At 54.9% G+C, this 8,162-nt stretch overlaps 1 long non-coding RNA gene across 2 annotated transcripts; it reads right to left on the minus strand.

Annotated features, from left to right (window-relative positions):
• Nucleotides 1-672: 672 nt before the first annotated feature.
• Nucleotides 673-7,227, minus strand: LOC113927254. 2 transcript variants are annotated; one of them, XR_003521561.2, is made up of 3 exons: nt 4,914-7,227; nt 1,423-1,543; nt 673-863 (listed from the first exon to the last, which is right to left on the minus strand). It is a non-coding gene; the product is annotated as an uncharacterized LOC113927254 (long non-coding RNA). The 2 variants fall into 2 exon arrangements; XR_003521560.2 differs by having other exon boundaries at nt 1,423-1,546.
• Nucleotides 7,228-8,162: the final 935 nt, after the last annotated feature.

Here is an 8,162-nt window from a genome sequence, read left to right on the forward strand (position 1 = left end):
CGTCCTCTGAAGCACACAAGGTTTTAATTTTCATCCAATTTACCTTTTTGTCACTTGTGCTTTTGGTGGCATATCTAAGAATGCGTTGCCAAATCTGAGGGTATAAAGATTTATCCCTATCTTTTCTTTCAAGAATTTTATAATTTTTTCTTTTTTTTTAAGATTTGAGAGAGGGAGGGAGGGAGGGAGGGAGGGAGAGAGAGAACATGAGCAGGGAGGAGGGGCAGAGGGAGAAGCAAACTCCCCGCTAGGCAGGGAGCTCGACTTGAGGCTCCATCCCAGGATCCCGGGATCATGATCTGAGCCGAAGGCAGACGCTTAACCCACTGAGCCACCCAGGTGCCCCTATAATTTTAGTTCTTATAGGTAAGTCTTAGAACCTTTTTGAGTTAGTTTTATGTATGGTGTAAGGTTAAGCATCCAACTTTATTCTTGGGCGTGTGGCCATCCAGTTTCCCCAGAATTATTTGTTAAAAAGACTCTTTTCCCTTTGGATGGTCTGGGCCCCCTTGTTGAAAATCAGTTGACCACTAACACATGATTTTATTTCTGGACTCTCAGTTCCATTCCATGGATCACATTATATATCTGTCCTTAAGCTGGCGCCACACTGTTGTGAATTCTTTTTTTTTTTTAATTGAAGACTAATTGACATACAATATCCTACTAGCTTCAGGTGTAAATCATAGTGACTCGATATTGTTATACATTACAAAATGCTCTCCACAGTAAGTCTAGTTAACTGTCTATCACCACACAGTTGTGAATTCTGTTGCTTTTCGTCACATTGCCTGGAACACTGCCTGTTCACATTATCTGTTGGATGTTCAAAGCCCAGCCACCAAATGCCACCAGGAACACACCTGTAATTTAAAAAGTTAGGTTTATTTAGCTTGCTGCAGGCAAAGGAGAAGACACCCTACGGGAACTCCAGAGAATCTCAAAAGGAAGTTTCTGAGAGAGTCCTCAGGTTGGTGCTGAGTGATTTGAGGAGATGTTGGGAAAGCAGAGGAAGGCTGGGGGTGGGTGCTGCCAAGAAGTGGGCTGATGCAGTGGTAGGGATCTTCACTTATATCTAAGAGGTGGGAGGATTCAGTGGGACTAGAGCTGTCACTAGTGGAGAAGCACCGTCACTCAAAGTGGCTGGCCCGAGTGGCATTGTCTGTGTGTTCTTCTGAACATGGTCTTCGTTCGTCCGGGAACTCCTGGGTCTGATTGTCAGCAGGGCTGTCTTCTATTTTCTGGGAGTCAACAAATGGTCCCCTCTGCAGAAGAACTAGAGCTTCAACAGCCAACCAAACCAGACCCTGCATTTCCTATGACATCTACTCTCAAGCTGGCTTTAGGGGCCCGCACAGGGACAAGGGGCTGGCGGGGAAGGTGGGAGGTGTGCACTGGCCAGAGTCTAGACCACTAACTCACCATGTGGCTTGGCCCAGTCATCTTCCTTCCCTGGGGCTCAATATCCTGTAATATAGGGAGATGGGATGGACAGCGCCTGGACCTCCTTCCAGTTCCTTATCCGTGATGTAGCCGTCTTCTTCTGCTATTTCAGAGGGAGGGAAATCTTCGCTGATACACATCCCTATTTCACTGCCCCCCACCCCACCACACACACACATTCTCTCTCTCTCTCCCTCTCTCCCTGCCCGCCCCCCCCCCCACAGCTGACTCATCTGGCCTCAAGTCCCTATTCAGTCTTTTAGCTCAGCGGCAACCAGACAATTGGATTTTATACCTGGCAAAATTTTCTGAAATGTCTTTGGAATCCACATAGGGTTGCTAACATTTTATGCCGTCAAATAGGACATTAAAAATCACAAGGACTACTGCCTGTGGCAAGCATTGTGTCATAAGAGAAAGGATGATAGATAAAATAAAGGATCATACTCTCAAACTGCTTTCACCCCCCTCATTTCTTGGACAGTGATGGAAAGCCCTCTTGGGATGGACTATTCTCACCTGGGCTTGGGCCTGGCTGCCTCATCTCCTGGCTTTGACTCATTAAAATGCAGATACCGTGGAAGAGTCAGCCTTGATTTTCCATGAGGGAGTGATGGGCTCTTGGAGGGGTTGGCGGCAGGCAGATGTGGGGGTGGGAAGAGCTCGAATCTGGGCTCTGAACACCAGGGCTCTGGAAGCTGCACTGACCTAGATGGGAAGGACCCGTGTGTCCAGACGCATCTCACCACCTCCCTAGTTGTGAGACTGGAGACACAGGCCTGGGAGGAGGTGTTGAGAACTTGTGAAGCTCTGATCAAATGAAGGCTGAACTAGACGATCAGTCGTCCCTCTGGCCTCAATACCTCCCCAGCTGGCCCCTTCTACGTCCAGTCGTTTCCATCTCCAATGTTCACCCAAAGCCTGTGAGAAATACTGTGTGCGTGCGTGCGTGTGTGTGTGTGTGTGTGTGTGTGTGTGATATTCCTGTAACCTCCTTAAGTGTTTTTGTGGAAGGGAGTAGGAAGTGGAGAGTAAGTTGTCTACCCCCAGAACAATGTTGTGGGTCTGGTTTTTTAACTCTTTAGGGTCACAGAATAACACATGGCATCTGTGGGTTCCCTCTGGACTGTGAAGAGCTGCATTTAAAGATGGGACCCCTCCCACACCCCAGAGCATTCTCCCAGGGCCTAGAGGCACGCTCTGCTACTGTGCCTTTAAAAAGTACTCCTGTGTCACAGAGGAAACCAATCAGCAGGTGGGGGGAGGAGCTACTTGGGAGCCTGGCCAAGAGTCCTGCCTATAAAGAGTCTGTAGGAAGCCCCAAAAGTGACAGCCTCCTGAAGGAGCCTGAGCAAACTTGTTTAAAGGGACAGTGTCCCAGATGGGCTACTCACATGGTGTAAGAATCCAGAGCCCCCTGAACTCACCGTTGCATCCTGAATGGCGGCTGCCCCCCCTCCCCAGGATGATAATTTGCTGGGAAAGACGAGTGATTTATCTGTCTAATTGGGCTTTTATTTGCATTTTAAATCACGCTCTTTTGCTAAACTAATGGACCCCCTATTTATAGATGACTCCAACACAAAGTGACTACTAATTACTACAATTAATATCACGTTAAGGGCTTGCCAGCCAACTTCACAGCAACTTGTATCGCCTACTCATTTTCAATTAAGGCACATTGACAGGGAGAATACGTGGTTATTAAGAGCGGGCCCTGGGGTGTAATTACTGCTCACAAGGTCGTTAAGCAGCTCCCCTGCAGGGTTGGCACCTTGGAGCCTGGGGGCTGGGGCCCAGATCCGTGTCCTACCCTAGGGCCATAAAGCCTCAGTGCCCCAGGCTGCCAGGGCAGATGGGGGCCTGGCTCTGAGCTGCCTGGAGGTGGAGCAGATCATGCCAGAAGGCTTGGGGCTGGGATCCGAGAGCCAGGCAGGGAGGCTGAGGGGGACGATCCACCCTTTCTCGAAGACAGCAGTTTGTGGCAGCCGGCAGAGAGCTGACAGAACCGCAGCTTTCCTGGAGCAGCGAGTGTCTACGGAGGCCTCCTCTGGGACAGGCAGGGGGTTGGCAGCCAGGAGGCCTCCTCTGGGACAGGCAGGGGGTTGGCAACCAGGCGGTGGGACTGAGAGGGTGGGGGCCTGCGAGCCGGGGGGGGGGGGGGGGGGGGGCGGTTAGAGAATGGGCTTCAGGGCTGGGAGGAGGCCCAGGCTCCAAATGCTGGGGAATGGTCCCTTCTGACAAGGGGGGAGGAGAGTTTGAAGGTGAGGAAAAGCCATGGAAGAGAAGAAAAGGCCTGGAAGGGATGCAGGAGGGTGGGGGGGGGATGGGAGGGCAGGGGCTGAAGCACCTTAAGAGGGTGCTCTAGTGGCCGACTGTCCCCTGGTTCTTCTCTACCCATCGGCAGAGGCCAACCCACCAGGGACAAGGTTCAGGCCGGTGGGAAGGCTCAGAGGCCCAAACCCAGGCCAGTCAACCTGTGGGCTCAGGCCCAGGACACCGCGGTAGGTGATGAGAAGCCAGTCCTTCGGGCCTGTGGAGGGCCATCCCCCTTCCGCCTTCTGGCACTTCATGTTTATAGCTCAGACACTGCCATGGTGGAGGATTCAGACCACAGAAGTCTGCAAAGACTACAGAACAGGGGCGTTTTTTCCCTCAGAGACCCGGTGGTTAACCATGTACCAGCGTACCACCATCCTGGGGCAGCCTGTCAGGGCAGTTAGAGGATGGGCTTCGGGGCTGGGAGGAGGCTGTGGTGTAGCGGCTTCTTAGCACTAGGCCCCATGTACGTATAGCATACGCAGTAGGACGGGTATATGTTTCCAGAACTGAGTTCGGCAGGGACCCAGTAGAAGCCCACTTCTAAGAAGCAAGCCATGTGGATAGTATGGGGCCTCGGGAATGAGGTGGGATCTCTGTGCTCAACTCTAGACCCGTTGTCTTGATTTGGGAAAGATATGTAGGTCTGAGGAGACACTCCCTCCCTGTCCCCAGCCTCAGGCCCTCACTCAACACCCCTCTCACCAGACTAGCACCCCCGACACACACCTACCGCCTCATCAGGAAGGGGCACTGGCCTTCACTGGCCGGTGGGGAGGTGAGGGAGTGCACTGGGCCTTTCAGGGGAGGACTGGGGTGGGCATGGGTGGGTAGGAAGTTCCTGCTGCCCCTGCTCTTCCAGAAGGTTCTTCCCACCGCCCTGCACTGACAAATCCCCCCGGGCTCTGTCCTCCTCTTTCTGTGCCGCCTCCATTGCCTTGTTTCTTGGCATCCTACCCTTTCTAAATCGCTTCTCGAAGCTTCCACATTCCTCCTTTGCTCTGCACGCGGTAGATGCTTCATCAGTGTTGGTGGAGAGAAAGGGAAAGGCAGGGAGAGGGGGTGGGAGGAATTACAGTTGTACGTATCGGGCTCAGGTTTGCCTGCCCGAAAATGATGGGGGGCAGAGAGGACAGATGTTTCTCTCTCACCTTAACATGGGCAATCCAGGGCTGCGTCTTGGTGGTGCCATGGTTAACCGTCGGCTCTTTCATCCTCACGACGTGGCCCCCGTCTCGTGGTCGGAGATGGCAGCCATCACTTGTCTGCCTTGCAGGGAGGGGCAGCAGGAAGGGCCAGGAAAAGGACCATGCTGGTCCCCTTGAGGTGCTTCCGGAAATCCACACGTGGCCATTGTTGGCATGTCCATTCACAGGACATGGCTGCCAAGGAGGGCTGTGGGATTGTGCAACCACTTCATTTCCCCTTCACGGCAGGGTTTTATCAGAAACGCAGGGCTGGATGTGCAGAGGCAAGAGCAGTCTGTCACACAGGGACTATGGCGCTGCCTGACAGGATGGTCAGGGTCGGTGACGGGGGAAGGGTTCCTGATCCTGGACAGCCGCTACCAGCTGCCATGCCCCACAGTCCCTTCGGCGATGCTCAGAAGCGGGGCAGACTGCAGGAGCCTGGAGGACCAGGGCCGACTTTGGCCTCCTTCCTCGGCCATCGAGACGCTCCCCGCTTCTAGAGCTGGGACTCGGCATTCTCACCTGGTCCTCCGTGGAGCTGGAGAACTTGCTTCCACGGCACAGGTGTGCACAGCGGAGGCCCCAGGGCTGTCCCGACGGTGAGCAGGGAGGAGATCCTTCGATGGAGAAGAGGGGCCTGGCAGGGCGACACAAAGCTAGTGCCCGGGCGGTTCAGATCCACAGAACTGAGACGAACACAAAGCAGAGGCCACAAAGGGGCAGGGCGCATTTGGAGAGAGGTTGGCAGTTTGGTGGGACTAGGAGCGTGGGCTGAGTGTGGAGCTGGGGTGGAGAGCACTTGCCGTGTGTCAGCCATCTTTCTTAGAATCGGAAATGCTTTATCACATGTTTTTTCCTCTCAGAGATCCTATGAGACACATGCTGCCCCATTTTACAGGAGAGGTTGCTGAGGCTCAGAGAGGTTAGGTATTTGCTTGAGGCCCTGAGCTGCCAAGCATGGGGCTGCCATTCATTCATTGCTGAGTCACCTGCTGGGATGTCCAGCTTAGGGGCTAAGCGACCTTGCCATGAAACCCAAGGGGGACGTGTCATGGAGGGCAACCCCAGAAGGTAGGGTAGCATACAGCCCTGCCGACCCTGGGGCTGTCTCCCCATGAGCTGTGTCGCATCTCCCGCTGCCCCACCCCTGACTCAGGCTCAATCTCTCCCGTATTTCAGTATAACTTCACCCAGGCTCCCTCGGGCTCCCACTGATCTTTCCCCACCCCCACCTCCCTGGTAAATGAAACCTCCACCTTCTCCCACCACTCAGAGCTCAGAAGGCAGTCAGAAGAGGGAGGCAATCTGAAGGGGGAGGCAGTCCAAAAGGGGAGGCTGTCTGAAGGGGGAGGCCCCCAGGGCTGTGCCTCTGTTCCTGGGCCTCACACAAGACAGGATTTTTCTCGGGGCAAAGAGCACGTTCAGTGGCTGTCCCTTGAACCCACCAAGCCATCTTACTTGGGAGTGGCCGGGAACTTGGTGGGCTGGGGAAATGGGGGTGGAAATGGGCTGTTGCTGCCAACCAGTGAAGAGAGGGCATATAGTAGGCACTAAATAAATGCTAAGCATTTTTCTTGTCTTTGCCATCATAACACACGGGGCCTTAGGTGCAGGGGCTCTTCTGGGGCCTCCCAAGGACCCCACGGTGCCGAGGGACTGCTCCCCACGCCGCTCCCAGGCCAGTCCGGCTGGCTTATACCGCTCTTGGGTCCATGTCCTGCCCCCCACCCACAGCCCTCAGACTTCCTTTGGTTGGCATTCGTTTTGTTCCCCCACCCTTTCGGCTGGAACATCAGCTCCAGAAAGGTGGGTGCTTGTCTGTCTTGTTCATAGATGTATTCCCGAGGCCTCAGCCACGTGGTTTTGGCCCGAAAATATTTGTTCAATGAATGAATGAGTGAATGAATGAATGAGTGAATGACTATTCTCATCCTGATTCTACTTAAAACAGCCCCGCCCCTCCCGGGGCCCCTCAAGTCTTCCAGCTTTGACCCAGCACCCTGTTTGCCATCCTGGGCTCCTTTCCTGTCTCTGCCTATGCCCAGCTCACCTCGTCAAGCCCCCTCCTCTGGGGGGCCAGCCGGGGTTCTTCCTCCCCCCACTGCTGTTCTTGTGCGGGGTTCTTCACCAAAGCCCCTTGGGGTGGTTCAAGACATAAGGGGATTTATGAAGGATGTCCCGTAGCTCTCGGGACAGGCCACCAGGTGCTGCTGAGCCAGAAGCAGCGTTCAGCCACCCTCTGGGTCCGGGCTGGCTGACCACACCCTTCTCCCCACTTGGCATCTGGGACACTGGGCTGGATGCCAGAAACCCTACTGTGCCCCCCAAACGCTCGAAGACTCTTCATTTTCTGGAAGATGGAACTTCCCAGGCGGCCTCACAGCAGCACATCTGCTGACGGAAGCCCGGATCACTGCCTCCAGATGAGAATTCTCTGGATTCCCCTGAACTCCTAACAGGAGAACTGGTCCCACTCTCACCCTAGAGGGGAAGGCGTCTGTGCAGGTCCCTGCATGGGGGGGTGTGGTCTGCACCAAGGCCCATTCTGATGGAGGCAGGGTTGCGCCCCTTCTGCATCCTTTAGGAACAGTCTGAGAGGCCCAAAGGTGCTGCCCCCCTGCTACCCTCAGAATCTTGTAATCTGAGTCTCTCTACAGGGGAGCTGGGCCCCTGGGGGTGCCGGGAGCAGGAGGGAGGCTGGGGTCAAGAGAGTGGGATGGGATGGGTGGGAGCGGGGGGGGGGGAGATCCCTGGGAACTGTCCCAGGTGCCCACCCGAGGCCGGCTGCCTGCCCTGGACGGTGGCCCAAAGGAAAGCAAAGACCCACTTGTACATCCCTTGTCCTTTACTTGTCTCCCTGGTGGACAGTGGTGGGAAGGTTTCGTCCCGGCTGCTGGCCTCGGCCAGGGGGCAGCAGCGGGTCCCAAGCCACAACTCAGCGGAGCTCCTAGACCACGTACCCACATTTCCATCTCTTCCCCCACGTGCTTGAACCCGGCTTCTCCAACCGCATGTGGCCTCTTCTGCCTACAGTCGCTCCTCCCTTGCATCCCCTCCCTCACTGAAGGCCGCCACCACACGCCTGGCCTCCCCAGGCTAGGAGCCACTCTGTCCAGACTGCGTCTACCCCTTTGTGGGACTTTAAGCCTTGTATGGTCTCTGCAGTCTCTCTCCATCCCTGTCACTCGGTAAGCATTGGCCCCTGTCATC

Source organism: Zalophus californianus, chromosome 7 (assembly GCF_009762305.2).
Source record: "Zalophus californianus isolate mZalCal1 chromosome 7, mZalCal1.pri.v2, whole genome shotgun sequence".
In the NCBI taxonomy this organism is placed as follows: Eukaryota; Metazoa; Chordata; class Mammalia; order Carnivora; family Otariidae; genus Zalophus; species Zalophus californianus.